Source organism: Lissotriton vulgaris, chromosome 7, assembly GCF_964263255.1.
Source record: "Lissotriton vulgaris chromosome 7, aLisVul1.2, whole genome shotgun sequence".
NCBI lineage: Eukaryota > Metazoa > Chordata > Amphibia > Caudata > Salamandridae > Lissotriton > Lissotriton vulgaris.
Window position 1 is genome coordinate 1,285,926,676 of NC_141695.1, and position 18,794 is coordinate 1,285,945,469.

Consider the following 18,794-nt stretch of genomic DNA (forward strand, 5'->3'; position numbering starts at 1 on the left):
CTTGATTTGCTGCATAGAGGGTATGACGACCCATCATTCAAAACTGTAATTTGCCTAATTGGTCGAGAGACATACGGGGCTTTACATATGCAGACCCTATCCCACACTTACTTCAGAAGTCACTAAAGTGACCATTCCATGCTGCTGTTCTGTCATCCTTTCGATAGGGTGGGAAGAAAGACCCTTGCTTGACACACCTATTTGACTTGGGAAATGATTTCTTCATAGCGCCTAAGTAGATTTGAGCACTGGCACCTTATCAATGTTTCCAAGTTGGGGGATTTTTGGGAAGGCAAACAAATGAAGCAATTCCAGACCCTTCAAAATGAATTTGAACGGCACAAAACACAATAGTATAAATATTTGCAGCTCTGTCATGTATGGCCTCTCACCAGACATCTTGGTTGACCCCCCTAAATAGAACCCGATAGAAGCCAAGGTTGCCCTTTCCCCACTTAGGGAAATGGCGGGTATTACGTATTCAGAAATCCATCATTATCATTGCTCCCAACATGATTATGGAGCTTAAGGAAAGGTGGGAGAGCAGGGTGGGCCCCATGGATGAAAGTGAATGGAGGGGCGCCAAAATTACCCCACCTGTGTTTGTTATTCGCTCCCAGCTGTGCCTCATACAGCTCAGTTAACTAAATGTTACTTAGTTCACTCCGAGATGAGTGCCGGCAAAATCCCCTCATTACCTCCTCGCCCTGTCTCCCCGTCCCATTCCTGACAAGTGAGCAGCTAGTCTGCTCTACAGAAACCCCTACCTAGCTGAGCTGTTTGCACTTCCCCCTATGATGACGTCACCATCACGTGACTATAAAGGGGGAAGAGCATCTAATCAACATCCTGTTCTTTTTTTTCTGCGTTCCTGAGACCGCGTTCCTGGCTGTGCTGTTGGGGGCTGCCGGTATACCGGGTGAGTTCCCTGCTGTTGTGTTTATGGATGCGGAGGCGTGCTTGAGCGGTCGCCTTGTTTCTCGTGCTGCCGACCCCCCCGCGATGCCTCTTGTGTTTGGGGCTGTTACTTTGCACGCGGCTCGCGTTAGCGGCCGTTTCTATTCTGGGGCACTGTTTGTACACGCGGCTCGCGTTAGCGGCCGTTTTTGTGCATTTCACTCACCGGGCTTTGTTTGGCCTGCTACAGCGGCCGTCCCTGGGTTTCCTCTGATACTTTTTCGCCCTGCTTTAGCGGGCAGGGGCTTTGGAGGTGTTGGTGTTATGGCGCTCCGATGGTTTGTGCATTAAGGGGCGTGTTGGCTGCTAATTGGGCGTTTTATGCCGGCCCATTGCTTCCTGCCACAGGTGTTCGGGTCCTCGTCCTGTTTATATGGGGACCTTCTTGGATGTTTTTTTGTCCTTGTTTTTGCCTGTTGGTGTTGTTTTTGGACTTGTGCTTCTAGGATGGATGCTGAGGCTTCATCTTCTGCGACCCCTCTGGATGCCCTGCGCCTCCTTGTTAGTGAGGCTGTGGCTGCTGCTTTCCTGGCTAGGGATGCGGCTGGTCCTCCTCCCAAGAGACCTCGTGTTTCTGTGGATCCATCACGCAGTATGTCCAGCCTGCTCCGGATTCTTTACCTTTGCACGGTGCTATTCGCAATGTGTTGTCCCACGAATGGCAGGAGGTGGACAAGTCTGCTTTTCCTCGTTTCCTGTCTCGGCGTTACCCTCTAGAGGGTTTTGCTACTGAGTTCCCTCAGGCTGTGAAGGTGGATAATCTGATGGCTGGCCTCTCTTCTCAGGGTTTGGTCGTCTCTGAGGACGCCCTTCCTGCGGACGCTGTGGATAAGCGTATTGAAGGTGCTGTGAAGCGTTCTTATGCTGCTTCCAATTTTTCCATCCGTGCAACTGCCTATTCAAACTATGTGGTTCAGTCGCTCCTTAAGGATTTCCAGTCCCTGTCGGTTCTGCTGCAGGACGGCGATGATGCCACGCCTTTTTTTGTCTTTGATGGAGCAACAGGTCAGGTACCTGTCTGATATTTCCGTTGACAATTTGGGGGCGGCGGCGGCTGCTTCTGGTGCTTCTATCGCTGCCCGCCGTCATATTTGGATGCGTTCCTGGAAGGCGGACTCTTCACAGAAGTCGGTCCTCCTTAAGTTGCCTTTTGCAGGTTCCAAGGTGTTCGGCCCTCAGCTGGAGGGAATGGTCAAGCAGTCTGCTGAGAACCGCAAATTGGTAGCTCCGGTCCGCCCTCCTTCTCGGGGTTGTGGATTTGGTTACCATCGCGCTTTTGGGCCTCCTGCTCGTGGCGCTTCTCAGCCCTTTCGTGTCAGGGGTCGTTGCCGGGGGGCCCCTGGAAGTGCCAAGCCCCGGGCCGCTGCCGGTGTTGCCACCCCCACTTCCTCCTCTTCTCAATGACTGTCTGCCCTTGCCGGTTGGTGGTCGCCTCCAATCCTTCCGCGCCCAGTGGTTGTCGGTTCCGGATGCCTGGGCGGTTCAGACTGTTTCGGAAGGTTGCCGGATAGAGTTTTCCTCTCCTCCTCCTCTGGGTTTTGTTCAGACTCCCCTGCCACGTCTTCCTCTGCGCAGGGATGCTTTGTTGACAGGTGTGCGGCTCCTGTTGGAAAAGAGGGCTATTGTGGAGGTCCCCCCTCTGGAGAGGGGCAGGGGTTGCTATTCTATCCTCTTTCTTGTATCGAAGAAGGACACTTCGGATCTTCGTCCTGTTCTGGATCTGAAGCGGGTCAATCGCTTTGTGGTCCACCATCCGTTCAAGATGGTGACGCTCCAGTCCATCCTGCCTCTGGTCCTGCCAGGGGGCTTCCTGGCGTCCCTGGATCTCATGGATGCTTATCTGCACGTTCCTGTCCATCCGGAAGACCAGCGTTTTCTCCGGTTTGCTGTGGGGAGCCTTCACTATCAGTTCCGGGTACTCCCTTTCGGCCTGTCCTCGGCGCCCAGAGTGTTCACCAAGCTCTTGGCCCCTCTGGTGGGTATTCTTCATTCCAGGGGTCTTCTGGTTTTTCCATATCTGAATGACTGGTTGATTGTCTCTCCTTCTTTTTCACAGGCTCTGTCGGATGTGGACCAGGTGTGTCTTCTGCTAGGTTCCTTTGGGTTCCTTATAAACAACAGGAAGTCCTCCCTGGTACCCTCCCAGTCCCTGAAGTTCCTGGGGGCTATCTTCCGCATGCACTTGGACATGGTTTTTCTCTCACAGGAGCGCCAGTTGACTTTGTTTCATCACCTTTCGTGGCTTCTGTCCCAATCCAGGGTGTCTGCCCATCTCTGGTTGCGGAGGCAGGGGGAAATGGCTTCCACTCTGCATCTCCTGCCTTGGTTCAGACTCCATCTGTACCCCCTGTTGCATCATGTCCTATCGCACTGGGATCCTGCCTCCTTGGACTACCAGACTCTGATACCTGTCACTCCGGGGATTCGGGCGGATCTCCAGTGGTGGTTATCCCCTCTTTCTCTTTCCCGGGGGTTCGATCTCCTTCCTCCTCAGTCTGTGATCGTGTTGTCCACGGATGCCAGTGCTTTGGGGTGGGGTGCCGTTCTGGGTGCCTCCGAGGCTCAGGGTCGGTGGTCCAGTTTCGAGTCCCTCCAGTCGTCGAACTGGAAGGAGTTGAGGGCGGTTTGGTTGGCTCTTCTTTGGTTCGCTCCTCTCCTTCGGGGTCGGGCGGTCTCTGTGCAGACGGACAATCAGGTGGTTCGGTCTTATGTGAATCACCAGGGGGGCATGTGTCGTGCTCTGTTTCTCCTGTCCCGGGAGATCGGCCTTTGGGCCGAGTCGAATCTCTTGTCTCTGACGGCGGTCTATCTTCCGGGGTAGGAGAATGGGCCTGCGGATTCTTTGAGCAGGGTGTTCCCATCCTCGGTGTCCCTTTGTCTGTCCCCGGATCTGTTCGACCTGATTGTCCTCCGGTTCCGCCTTCCTTGGCTGGATCTGTTTGCCTCGGAGGAGTCCGCCCTTCTTCCTCGGTTTTGCAGCATAGTTCCCTCTCCATTGGCGTGGGCTTCCGATGCTTTCTCGATTCCGTGGTCGAGGGGTCTGCTGTTTACCTTCCCTCCGTTTGCCTTAATTCCGAGGGTCCTCCTGAAGATTCGTTGGGATCGTGCGGAGGTTCTCCTGGTGGTTCCGGAATGGTCTCGGGAGTCTTGATTCCCCCTTCTGCTGACCTTTTCTGTTTGCCCTCCTTGGAGGTTTCCCCTGTGTCCCTCCCCGCTGCGGGCTCCTCTTCTGGGGGTTGCCTCCCTGCGTCGCCTCCGGCTGGGGGTTTGGCACTTGAGAGGTTGAGTTTACTGGGTCTGGGTTGCTCGATTGAGGTTGCCCGTTGTCTCCAGCTTTCACGGCGTCCTTCCACCTTGAAGTCGTATGACCGTCACTGGAAGAATTTCTCCTCCTGGTGTCTTGTGAGGGGTCTCTCTTCTGCCTCCTGTGAGGCCGTAAAGGTTTTGGACTTCTTGCAGGATGGTTTCGTCTTGGGGCTTGCGGTTTCACCCCTACGGGCCCAGTGGGCTGCCATTCTTGCTTTCCGGGGTTCTTCTGTTTCCTCTATTTCCCCGTTGGTGGCTCGCCTTCTGCGGAGTTTCTTGCTTCAGCATCCTGTCTCTCGCTCTCCTGTCCCTCCTTGGGATCTTCCCTTGGTTCTCCGGGCTTTGACGGGTCCTCCTTTCGAACCTTTGAACTCCGTGGCCCTGAAATTCCTCTCTGCTGAGGTGATTTTCCTGGTGGCGATTATTTCCAGGCGGAGGGTTGGTGAGATTGGGGCGCTGATGGCTTCTCCCCCCTTCTTGCGCTTTTGCGATGATAAGGTCATTCTCCGTCAGAGTCAGTTCTTTCTTCCCAAGGTGGTGTCTTCCTTTCACTGTCAGGAGGATATTGTTCTCCCGGTGTTTTTTCCGGCTCCTGCCTCTCCCGAGGAGGTGCTCCTCCATTCTTTAGATGTGCTGAGGGCTCTCCGCATCTACTTGGAACGTACGGCTGGTTTCCGTAAAGTTGATTCCCTTTTTGTCATCTATGGCCTCTCGGGGCTGGGGCTTCGTCCTTCTTTGGCCACCTTGTCTCGTTGGGTCAGGGGCGCCGTGGTTTCTGCTTATGATACTGCCCACTGTCCTCTGCCTTCTTCTATTCAGGGTAGGTCGACTAGGAGCGTGTCGTCCTCCTGGGCCATGTTCAAGGGGGCCTCGTTGAAAGACATTTGCAATGCTGCCACGTGGGCTTCTCCCCATACTTTTGTTGCACATTATCGTCTTCAGTTGGGGATGGCGGCCTCTGCTGCCTTTGGGGCTTGTGTCCTGTCTTCTGTACATGATTTATAGTTTGCACTGTTTTCTGATGATTAAAATGGACCTGTTTTTTCTAATACTTTCTGGTCTTTTTTTTTCTCACAATCACTGTGTGCTTGGGTATGGGCTCGCTTGTCAGGAATGGGACGGGGAGACAGGACGAGGAGGTAATGCCCGGTTACTTACCGGTAATACACATTACTCCGAGTCCTGGTCTCCCTGTCCCATTCCTGAGCCCTTCCCTCCCTCCCTCCCTGGTTTGGGTTTTTATTTGGGTGATTGTCTGTTTTTTCGTTCTGATTTTCTTTGGTATTTTCAGGATGTTGATTAGATGCACTTCCCCCTTTATAGTCACGTGATGGTGACGTCATCATAGGGGGAAGTGCAAACAGCTCAGCTAGGTAGGGGTTTCTGTAGAGCAGACTAGCTGCTCACTTGTCAGGAATGGGACGGGGAGACCAGGACTCGGAGTAATGTGTATTACCGGTAAGTAACCGGGCATCCTCATGCTTTCAATGTAATGCCAAGGATAGCGACTTTTTCCATGTTGTTTGGACTGCCCTGTCGTAGCAAAATACTGGTCAAAAAAATACCTCCCACTCTCCAGACTAATTACCATGTATGACTCTCCCCGCATTGCCATCTTGGGTGCCTGGAGGACATTGAGGCTTGTAGAGGGAGTATGCCCTGGTTGGTATTGGGCTAACGATTGCAAAAAGAAAGATCTTAGATTTTGGAATTCTCCTTCCACTTCTCCCATTGCTGGACGATGGAAAGCCATGAACATCTGTGCAAGAACAAAATAGTCCATCTGCAAGGCTAGAGGATGCCCGCATTAGTACCGCAACATTTGGGGAAGGTGGTGAGCCTGCTATGGTCTACTGGATGGTTGATGCTCTGAGTCGATCTGCACTATTATCTTGGAGGAGTTTTGATACTGTGGTCGCATTGTGTATCTTAATGTTGAGCTATATAAAAATAAATCAATCATGGTTTACAAGGAGGCTTCTGGGGCTGGAGTAGAGCAGAGCATATTAGGATTGTGGGACTGACAGATGCAACAGAGAAGAAACTTAGAAAACAGAGGGAATGATTGTCTGTGATGGGCTATTCATTGTGGTGGTGACATGTTGTCTGTGGCACCTTAAAAGGGCAGGGGGCAAGAGGGAACAACCTAGGGCTAGTGAGAGGTGTGCTGAGAAAACAGAGATGGAAGGTAGTGGTTGGGACTCAGCACATGAGGATAATTTAGGGGCACTGTGGGCCATGGAGCACAGATTGGAGCATCTGGGGCACCGGTGTGGGATTCAAATTGGTTGCATGTAAGTGAGCCTCAGGAAGGACTGGGGTCATTGGGTTAGTGCAGATAGCGGACCATCTGTAGAGACTAAGGGGTACAGCAGGACTATCTCACTTGAATAATGAACCATACAGGGAGCTCTGGTAAGGACTAGAAATCAAATAGCAAAGTTATTTGCATTGCTTCTGTCTGTCTGACAACCTTGTCTCACTGACTCTGAGTAGCAAAGGGACTTTTAGTGTAATAGGTTAAATAAAGGAAGGCATAAAAACATTGCCAAATCTCCCTTTGATCGATTAACATTGCTGTTTTATAGCATATTACAGTGTAAGTACTAGTAAAATGTTTGAACTCATTACTCAGGCCCTCACAGTGTTACCACCTCTAACTGCTCTATTTTCTTACCTGTAAGTAAAACAATTTATTTTAGAGTTAACCAGTCTGATTAATATCAAATATATTAAGTATTACTTGATTTTGTATTCTTACCCTTCCTTCCCCTGACATGTCATGTGTGCTAGACATATTGTTTTGTGCAAGCTCAAAGTACCAAGTATCTCAGGAGTGTAAATGCTAAAGTCCATGTGGACATTGGTGAAGAAGAAGCGCAACATGCTGCACGGCCTCTAAATTCTGTCAGTTAGGTGACATCGAAACCCCTTTATTCCGCCTTAATTTGGGACTTGCCTGGGCCTCCCTTGACCTCCCCCTCACCCTGTATGGAGGAACCTGATACCACTTTCCTTGGGGTCACCCCCCAGGTACCTTTCTGGACTCTCTGGCCCTGACCCAGATGTCTGCCTACTCAGTAAGCATAATGGGGTCAGTCAGCTTGCTATCAACCAGGCAGGGCTGGACTGGGAACTGCAACTAGCCCTGGCATATTGCTGCTCGACTGGCCCTGGGAGCGGAGGAGGGGAGGGGGCGATATTGCAGCACTACTGCAAAATCAGCCCCCACTGTCACAAAATCTGCCCCCACCTCTCCTGCCCACCAGTGAGAAATGCCCGGTGTTCGTTATGGTCAGTTCGGCCCTTCAACCAGATATTGGTGTGTCTCTGGAAAACAAGTATCAAACATGTGCTCCTTCAAAAGTAAGTGATACAGCCCTAAATATTCATCAACCTTGCTGCCCCTCACCCAACCCTTAAGCGCCTTGCTGGCATAATCTAAGAAATCCTCCCATGTCTGTGATGAGATCTTGTGGCTGCCCCTGAACCATTGCCTATACTTCTCAGCGGTCAGTCCGTATTTGCTGAATAGAGTGGCCTTCTTTGCAGTACAGTGTTTCTGGTCCTCAACCTCCAGTGTCAAGAGTGTGTCCACCTCTACTGTACGCATGTTCTTCCACACACTACTATCGCCCCTCCCCCCAGGCCTCCTCTGGGGCTTTGTGCACTCTTAGAGCTACTTCTCATGCTGAAAACCATTTGTCTATGTCATTCCCCACCACAGAACTGGGCACCAAGTCCTTTGGTATCCAGACTCTTACTTCATCAGTGGGCACTGTAGTATTGCTGCCCCATTACTGCTGGACTAAACCTGTAGTGATTTGATGTCCAACTCTCTGATTCTTAGCTCATCGGTAAATCTCTTCTCCGCTAGATCTAGCCTGTTCTCTTCCAGAGCTTGTTCTTTCTCCAGCTTCAATCTGGTAAATTCTAATTTAAGTTTTCTTTTCTAACCCTGTCCTCCAGCTCCTCTGGTGTCAGCTTCTTTAATGAGACTCTGCTCCCTGCACTATGGACAACCACTGCTCCTGTTTGGATGCTGGTTTCTCTCTCCTCAGGCAGTCCCAAATCCTCCTCAAAATCTAGGATCAGGTCCTCATCCTCCTCAACCTCGTGTTTCTCTGATGGGATCCTAGCCCTTGCATTACGGGTCTCTGCCCAGGCTCTCAGTGCCTTTTTGCAGCTCCACCTTCCTTGTAAAGCCGTTAGTGGACAGGTCAACCCTCTAACAGAAGTCTTTGAGCTGGGCCACAGTGTAGGCCTCCAGCTTGGCCAGCGCAAAATCCATCTTGGCAGGTGCAGATGCTGCTTCTCCAGAAAGAGACATACATGGTTTACAAACAAATCAAAAAGCCAATTAGAGAAAATTGAAAAGGGTTTGAATTGGTCTTAGGTATAGAGAGGTAGTCTACAACAAGCCATTGTATGGTACTGCACAAACACAAGTCCTATCCTCAACGCTGATCCCCAATGTTAGAAAATAGGTCTCAAGTTGGCAGAGGTTTGCACTCAGTCTAAGTAGAGACCACAATCTTAGTCAGGGTAAGTCAGATACACACTAAAAGATTACCTGTGCTCACCCCCTGGTAGCTTGGCATAGAGCAATCAGGCTAATCTAAAAAGTAAATCAGTAAAGTATTTGTGCAACACAACACACAGTAAGACAATGAGAATACCACAAAAAAACTACACACAGGTTTTGAAAAATAGACAATAATTGTATAAATAAATCAAGCCCAAACCAACAACAATCTAATAAGGAGGAGTAGAGATATGAATTTTTAAAGAATAAAAAGTGAGCTAGCATTTAGAAGCAATAAGCGCCAATAAGGGTTATTTGGTGGTGTGAACGGGGGCAAAGTCAACAGTTCAAGCTGACCGCAATGGAGCTTGAGCCAGATACAGGAGCCACGGAGATCTGGGGGACTGAGTACCTTGATCCGGGTTGCAGCAGCGAGATGCAGGGTGCAGACGAGTGATGCGTCAATGTCGAGCCCCGCAGTTGAGGTGACGTGACGACTATCTTCACGCAGTGGTGGCGATGTGTCGGTGCCAAGGACAAAGCGCCATAGAGAGGTATTAGTTCAGAGTGCGTTGCGCAGGGTTTCTCCACACAGTCGAAGGGATGAATTGATCTCTCCCCACTGCAGCAGCAGTGATGCGTAATTCTGATGCATCAGTTTCTGCAGGCAATGCACTGGTTCTGATGCGATGCACCAATTTTACTCCCTTAAAAGGCTCGATGCACCAGTTATCCTCTAAGCAGACTGGAGATGCATGGATTTCTCTGGTGTTAGTATCAGGATACATTTCCAGTGAACTGGGCACAGGAGCAGAAGCAGAGACTTTGATAGCCCTAAGTCTCAAGTAACAAGAAGCAAGCCAACACTCCCTTGGAGATCACTCTGGGTTCAAGGCAGAGCCCAGCACTTCCTCAGCAGAGTCAGAGAGCATCAGGCAGCAGGACAGGCACAGCAGAAAAGCAGGTCCTCCAAATCAGTAGTACAACAGAGTGTCAGTCCTTGTAGCAGCACAGCAGTTCTTCTGACAGAGGTTCTTTATAGGTCAAGCAGTGTCAGGTTTGTTGGGGTCAGAGACCCAGTACCAGTGGCGATTTGTGACCTCTGAAACAGATGGGACGTAAATATTACCTTTAGGTTGTGTACAGTGACTGCAGCAGTCCAGGTCATTTATAGGGGACTTAGGCAAGGGCTCTAGTCACCAAGAATGTTCCATTCATAGTTGGGCTACACCATACATTTTCTGGATTGCAGCAACCCCTGCTATAGAGCAGATACGAATAACCTTTATCAATGACTACACAACGTTCCGTCACAGCTACATTCTAGTTCCGTACTTGGAATTATTAGAAGTCATGTGATTGCTCTCCATTCCGTTCCTGACCTGTATTACCCCTGTTTTCTAAGATTTGGACATACAAGCATCTCTTTTCTAAAAGTTGTATGTTTAGTTTCCATTGCTGCTCTGCAAGTGAAAGAGAAAATGCTGTACAACCCATGTGAAGTCCCCGGTCCATCAGGAAACATCATTGACCTTTTAAACTTCAATGAAACATGCAAGGGGGAAACTATCTGTCTGAGGTTGTTGAAAACAGACGCAAAAAACCTGGGAGTTTATCAGGAGTGCAAGAACTCCCATCATGTGTAGAGCATACCTTCTGTAGGAAAGCAGGATCTGCTTGTTATGGTTACCTCCACTTTTTGATTGATATAATGCTGTTTTTGACTAGTCTGACTGGGATCCTGATAATCAGGACCCCAGTCTATTTGCTTTCTCCTTAAACTGTTATGACATGTACTTGGTTACACCCCAGATTGGATTCTGGGGTACCCTTGTCAGTCCCTAGTATATGGTACCCATGTACCAAGGGCATAGGTACCCCAGAGGTCTCACATGGACTGAAGCATGTATTATGCCACCCATGAGAGACCATTCGAAATGGAACTACAGGCCTGCCATTGCAGCCTGTGTAAGTTGGTGCTTTCACCACTTGCGAAAGATATAGGTTTACTATATCTAAGGGTTACTGTACTTAAAACCTAAAAGTCACCTCTATAGTAGGCCCTAACAATCCTGAAAGCAGGGTGCTTGGTTCTAAGTGAGAGGGTGCCTCTGCATGGGCAGAACACCCCAGCAGCCTACGGAGTCCATTCTCCTGGGTTGTCAGTGAATCAGCCACATACCATATAGAGGGGCACCGCGTAATTTCACAATGGCCATTTCTAAAATGGCTGAAATTAATCCTATCATGTTTGTTATCAAACATGTTGGAATTATACCCCCACACCATAAACAGTGTGGGAGGTATGATTCCAAGCACTAGAAGGTACCAGCCTTCTAATCCCGGACAGCACAAAATGATTGCTGACCAGAGACACATTGCTTCCCTCCTGCTGCTGAGCCAAGTGTGAATAGGGGAAGGCAGAACAATAGGTATCCTGTCACAGGGAGGTGTGACCACCTCCCAGACAAGATGTGTTAAGGCTGGGTGGGTGTGCTTGCCGCACAGGGGCACATTTGGTGTCCCTGTGCATAGTCCAGTTCAAACCAGTCATGGGACCTGGTGGCTCCCGCTCTGGCACGAACTGGACAAAAAACATCAGAGTAAACTCCCCACTGTCCATGCTTTTCCTTGTGAGGGTCCTCTGAATCTTCCCAACCCGTTCCTTAGGGTACTTAATGGGTTACCTTGGTGTAAGTCCCTAGATTGGTCTCCCTTTCAGTCTACTGCATCGTCTGTGCCTTTGCATCATACAGGAACCTTCCAATGCCTGTGAAGCATCAAGGGCTACCGAAGTAATCTCCCTTGGAGTGAAGGGGTCACTCCCCTGCATTTGCATGCATCGCAACCCTGCTGACCGGTCTGCTGATCCTAAGCTCCTACAGACTCCGATGGGTTCAACAACACAGAAGGTGGATTTCTACATCCCTCAAGGCTTGCACTGCCGTCTCACTAAGTTTGAAGCCGTTATCCCTTGTGGGGGCTGAAATACCCAATCCCCTGGGCACCGCATCCTATTGCAAGAGCATATGCTTGTTGGCAATTCTGCAAAACGTGTTCCAGGCTCCAAGTAGCCCCAACCTCTGGCAACTTCTCCTGCAAAGATCTTCAGCCACATCACATTGTATGCTCCTTGGCCTACTGTTTTGTAAAGCTGCTCAAGGTCCTCCTGTGACTCCAGTGCCTGCGGCCCCTGTGGAGGGTCACCTTTGACTTCCTTGGGCTCCCCTGATTGCTTGGGGTCTGCCATGACTCCCCTGCTTGTGCTGAGTCTCTGGGACTTTGCTGGTCCTCTTCCTGCAACTTCTTGACTTCCTGCATGAGGTGCTTTTGCCAAGGTTTGTTGGTGCTCCCGCCAGACACCGACCCCTCACCACTCGTCATCCTTTGTGGGACAGCTCGTATCCAGCTCCAGGTTGTCCTCAGTGTCGACTGGTCCACACAGCTACAGAGCGAAAGTCATTGACATCTATTCTGAAGCATCCCACATCAGGGGCAATTGTCTACCGAGCCCCTGGTCACTCTCAAGTGACCCAGACTCTGTCCCCTCTGCTTTCAGGTACCCTTCATCAAAAATCCACATTTGGATTCCCACGGACACAGACAATGATATGGGTAACGCAGATGATGATTTGTATGATGTCTTTGACGTTTCAGACCCTCATTCCTCTCCATCTAAGACATTAAAAGCCAATTCCTTTGCTTTTATTCCTGTTTTAGATTCTGATGAGGTCCCCATGTTTGACCCTTCCACCATCCGTCACCCCAACTCCACGGAGTGGTTACCAGCTTCTCATGTGGGTGATTATATTTCGGCCAGACTTTGGCTTCCCCTCGACAAATGTGCCTGTTCTAAATTGAAGTCTGAATGACCTAAACCTTCCTTACCTTCCAATATTACCATTGCTCCTTCTATTGACCAACCTTCGCTTACGCTTTTCTCTAAGCAGAAGCTGCTCGCCTGGAGGGTCAGGATTTGAATGCTGAAGACATTTCTTTGTGAGTTCAAAGAGCCTTCTGTCTTTTAGGTAACGCCAATGCAGCTATTACCCGCGAGCGCTATAAAGGGCTTCTTATCAAGCTTGATCCAAAGCTAGCTAACCTGGATCTTCTAGATCCAGGCACCAAGGCGGACGGTCTTTTGTTCAGAATTCCCTTGTCAAAGACCTCAGTAAATTGGGTGGGCCGGCAGAGGCAGGAGTTGCTCTACCAGTCGCTCCTATCCGAATCAAGGCTCCAGAGGCTCTTCCAATAACAAGCTACCAGGAGTACAAATCTCAGGTCTACCCACAATGAGGACGTGGGTACAGAGGTCGTGGTCAAAAGAACTTCTGTCACAACAACCAACAAGGTAGGTCCTTTGCTTCCCCCAGTGGGGGGTCGTTTAAAATCTTCATACAAAAATGGCGCACTATAACCGCAGATCCCTGGGTTCTAAGCTCTGCCCAAGGCTATTTTATTGAGTTTTACACGCCATCTTCCCAAACAGTTTTCCCTCCTCCTCTGGTCTTTTCAGCAGACATGTCTCATCACATCTCTGTGGAGATTCAAAGTCTTCTCCAAAAACAGGCCATTCAGATAGCCCCTCTAGATCCTTCGGGCTTTCTCAGTTCCATTTTCCTGGTCCAAAAGAAAAACAAAAATATGTGCCCGTCATGAATCTAAAATGGTTCAACCAATTTGTGGTGTATCGTCACTTCAAAATGGAAACTAATTCATTTGTGAGATACTCTGTGACCAAACGACTAGATGGGCAGGTTAGACTTGCAAGACGCATTTCTCACCATTCCTATTCACCATTCTCACTCCAAATTCCTTTCATTCCAATGGCTAGGGGTAACCTACCGGTTTGTTCCCTTCCGTTCGGCCTATCATCAGCACCATTGTGCTTTACAAAGATCATGAAACCGGTGGTGCCCTATCTACGGTCCCTCGGGATCAGGTTAATCATTTACCTAGACGACATTCTGTTCATGAACTCGGACAAAAAGAATCTTTTGTCAGATTTAAACACCACTCGGTCTCTTCTTTTAGACCTAGGTTTTCTTCACAATGTTGAAAAATCTATGCTCATTCCTTCCCAGAGCATCGAATTCCTGGGCATTCTCATGGATTCTTCCACGGCGTCTCTTCTTCTTCCACAGTCAAAAGTCTCCACCATAAAGTCAGAAATCTCCCACGTCCTTCCGACCTCTCTCATTTCCCTCAGATCTCTCGCTTGGATCATCGGTCTTCTCTCTGCTTCAATCCCGGCCATCTTTCCAGGCCCCCTTCATTATCACGCCCCCAACGTCTAAAGATCCGCCATCTTTGCCAGGGCTTGGCCTACTCCGAACTCATGATTTTGGATCAGGAGTCTCACGTCGAACTCCAATGGGGGATCAACCATTTAGATGCTTGGCCAGGGCAAACTATCTTCGCTTCGGCCCCAGATCTTGTATTAGAATCCGACGCAAGCCTGTCGGGTTGAGGCGCCCATTGTGGTCCAATATCAACTGGCGGTACATGGTCATGTGAGGAGTCGAAATTGCACATCAATTGTTTAGAGATGCTGGCAGGCTCCTTTGCAATCCAAAGCCTCACAAAGAACAGAGTCAGTTGTTCCATTCTCCTTCGCATGGACAATGTTTCTGCAGTTCACTACATAAACTATCTAGGTGGCACCAAGTCCAAACCTCTAGCAGACCTAGCAAAGAGTCTCTGGGAGTATTGTCTGTCAAACAAACTATCGCTCCAAGCAGAATACCTTCGGGAAGAAGTCAACTCCATAGCAGATTAGCATTCTCACCTCACTTTGAGATTCCAGCGATTCGAAGCTTCTTCCATCCGTTTTCCGATCTCTTTCTCAGAAATGGGGCCCTTTTCATGTATATCTTTTTGCCTCCCACCTCAAAGTCCAATTAACTTGCTTCTACAGTTGGCAGCCAGACCCTCTTGCCTTAGCGATGGATGCTTTTCTCCAGGACTGGTCCTTTCATCTCAATTATGCTTTTCCTCTTTTCCTCATGATCAACAGAGTACTTTCTCAGGTTCGTCGCCAATCGACATCTCTGGCCATAGTATGTCCCTTCTGACAATCACAGATTTGGTTCCCGTCTCTTCTCGAGATGACGGTGGATTTCCCAGTTCTTCTCCCTGTTTGCAACAACCTGCTTCTGAATCCCTTGGATCATCCTCACAGTCTCATCCTGGACAATTTCTTGGTTCTGTCGGCTTGGAAAGTCTCCAGTCTGTCCCTCCTGACCTCTTCATTTCGCAAGAAGCTTCTCTCTTTATCAGCAAAGCCTGGGCCCCAGGTACTTCCAAAGCCTACAAGTCTACTTGGTCTTTATGGGCAAGCGGGTGTCTGGATATACATATCAATCCCTTTTCAGCCCCTCTAAACATTGTGGTTACTTTTTTGGATTCTGAAGCCAGTGCAGGTAAGTCTTATAGAACAGTCAATTTGTATAGGTCAGCCATTTCCCTTAACCATTGCCCTATTGATGCAAACCGGTTGGAGCCCACTCTCTCATTTACCGTCTTCTTCGAGGAGTTTGATTTTCCAAACCTCCGTTGGCTAAGTATTTATGGGATGTTAGTTTGGTCATTAAGTTATTTTCTGATTGGCCAGATAACTCTGCTCTTTCTCTAAAAATGCTCTCTGCAAAACTTACTATGTTACTTTGTCTTGTTTTCATGAAACATGTTTCAGATGTTAAAGCTCTCGATGTTTCCTCTCACCAGTTTTCTCCTACTGGTGTTTTTTTTCAGGTTACTAAACATACCAAGACAAATTTGAATTCTGTTTTTTATCATTATTTCCCTTCCCATTCTAAGTTATGTGTAGGTCAGTGCCTCAAGGTATACAAGCAAAGAACTTCTGATGTCAGAGCATCCTCTCATTCCCAACTTCTCATTTCCTTCCGCAAACCCCATCTTCCAGTTTCCTCTGGTACCCTGGCCCGTTGAGTTATGTCCCTTGCGGGCATTGACATTTCTGTTTTCGGAGCCCATTCCACTAGGGGAGCCATGGCCTCCAAAGCTTTTTGGGCAGGCTCTCGCTTGGAGGACATTCTGAGATCTGCAAATTGGTCTAATTATAATGTATTCCGAATGTTTTATTGTAAACTGGTTGTGTCTGCTGTTTCTTTGGGTATTGATATGCTTTAAACTAGCATGATAAGAGCCTCCGGTCTTGCCATAAAATGTGGATTTTCCTAGTAGATTATGACGGAAAGTCTTAATTTTATTCCACCTCAATACTTCTAATTTGTGTTTTCTCCCTCCCTACAGCGGCTCCAGCATTGCCTCCCACTTCCTCGTGATGGGATTCATTTTCTGCAAGTGTCCTGCTTCTCTTCATGATACCTCTTCTTCCTGCTTGGCTTCCTCAGCATGGATTTCTACTATTCCAGCGACATGGTTGAATTTTGGTCAAGATATTTTTTCCTGGACTTTGACCTTTTGTATTGCTTTATCTATTGTTCTGATATTTATTGACTCTATCTGAGCTGCTCGCCATCAAAAGGAGGACTGTTTGCAGTCAATTATGACTTTTTACATGTTAATACAACCGGATTGGTCATGATATTGTGTTTTCTGTGTGTTCCCATTGGCCTGCAGTTCGCTAGGCCCTCTGGGAACTGTAGTCTTTTGTACTTATCTTGACTGCTGTTGGAAATCAAGCAAGATAAGAAAGCATAATACTCGCCTCCATGCCTTTAATAAAACTAAGAGTTTCTGTCATAATCTACAAGGAAAATCTACATTGTGACTCATAACAGGGAAAGCAATATAGAGGGCACACAGCAATCTACACACTAGCACAAGCATACACTAAACACGCTCTAACCCACATATCTGAAGACCTATACACGCAGACCCCAGCAAGCAAACACATGCAAAACGTTCATGACGGATACAAATGAAACTTACCCGTGGCCGTCATCTTCGAGCTTGTATACTTTTAAACTACATGCTCATGATTCCCCATTTTCCATCTTCTACCTCGGCGGCGCCCCAGAGCCAGTTCTATGAGCTTCTACCCTATCAGGATCCAAGATAGAATTGAAGGTCTAACCCTTTTCCCTATCCCGACTTCTGACAGGGTAAGAAACTGCATGATAGACCTGAACACTGTAAAACCTAAAGGAGGTAGTGGCAGAGCGAGGTGGTGGGTCAAAGCCCTGGCACTCTCTTTGGATGAGCCGCTGCTGGCTAAGAGGTTGCTGCCAAGAGGGAAACAGATCCTTCACATGCAGAATAATAAATAGAGGAGATTTTTATGTCTGGCGTTAGTCAAGATCTTCTGAATTTACTAAAATTACATAAAATATGCTTACACTAATAGGGAATCTCAGCTAGCCCTCTTCATAAATGGATCTGTTGTTGTGTTATTCATATTTTCCTTCCACCCACTACAGCATGGGGCACATGGTCAGCACACTTCAGCAACTGGCTAGCTTCATTGTGAGTAATAAAATAGCATTCCGCTCTTTTGCAATAAGATTATCTGCAAATAAAGTTGTTAACTTCACTGTTACTGGGCCAGCAGCTGATCTTTTAAACCAAAAAGATGTTTGCTTTTTGGCATTTTTAGCAGCCAACGGCAGACTCATTGGCTTTGACAATGCTTGCTTGTTTGTCCTTTTTTGCCGATTTACCGAAATACCAGGGGGTAGTAAAGTTATAACACTTACTCTTTGATGCCAAACAACACCAGGGCTGGATTTTATGATTTACTCAGCGCAACACTACACCCTCCGAGTACTTAAAACAGATTAACTTAAACTTAAATATGTGTTATTTGTCACTCAACTGGAAAGAGTGAACAGTTTATTAAGCTCTGAGGTTTCCCTGGTCCACCCCTGCTTAGTTTCCCAACCCATGTTTTTTCATTGCATTCTAGTACTCACAGTGCTACCGCGCTGTAAATCAAGGACTGTAAAGAAAATTAAGTATATCGAGTGAGATACTCAGGCCTGGAACTAGGAAGCGTGCTTATCCAAGTCTTCCCTTAAAGAGGCCTGCAACTATAAAGCATTGGGTATGACACTGGTGTGCCACTTTGCTTACAGATGCTTTAAAACCTATCCCTTGATATCTTATCTGTGTACTGAAAAATAATTTCACGGCTATCCCCCAAACGACCTGATGCAAAGTCACCCTTGCATACCTTGTAGTTTTTACCTTTTCTGACAAAAATCATTAGCTACTCCTTTTTCTAAAGCATTCTTGAGGGGCATTGGGAACCACAATTCACTCAAACTGCATTTAAATTCTATTCCGTTAATCAATGCTGCAACTGACAATTGCGACTCAGAACAGGCAAAACCATACAGAGATCAAACAAAAAACTGGAGACTATGTTATGTTATGTTATAAGGATTTTATAAAGCGCTCATACACCGGTTGGTTTCATGGTGCTGATTCTAGGAAGTACCGAACCTAGTGGAAGTTTATTTGTAGGCCTGGATGTACAGCCATGTTTTGTGGGATTTTCTAAATCTCAGTAAATTGGTACATGACCTAATTTCCAAGGGAAGGGAATTCCATTGTCTGGGAGCCAGAGTAGCAAACCTGCATCCCCCTTGTCGTTTCAGCTTATAGGTAGGGATTGCCGGGAAACACCCATTACATCGATGTCAAAACCTAGCGGTGCCATCGCACCGGGACTTTTACATCGCAGAATCGATGGCAACGCATGCATTCACAACGAATGCGACAACGGCGCGATGCCATTAACATCGCATGCGATTACAACGCTACAAATACGCTACGGTGCGGACTTTCATGAAATGAAATGAAATGTAATGCCTGCTTTGTCAGCTTTGATGCAAAAATAAATGATGCTACGGCCCGGACTTTCATAAAATATAATGCCTGCCCGGACTTCATAAAATAAATGATGCTACGGCCCGGACTTTCATAAAATGTAATGCCTGCTTTGTCAGCTTTGATGCCCGGACTTCATAAAATAAATGATGCTGCGGCCCGGACTTTCATAAAATGTAATGCCTGCTTT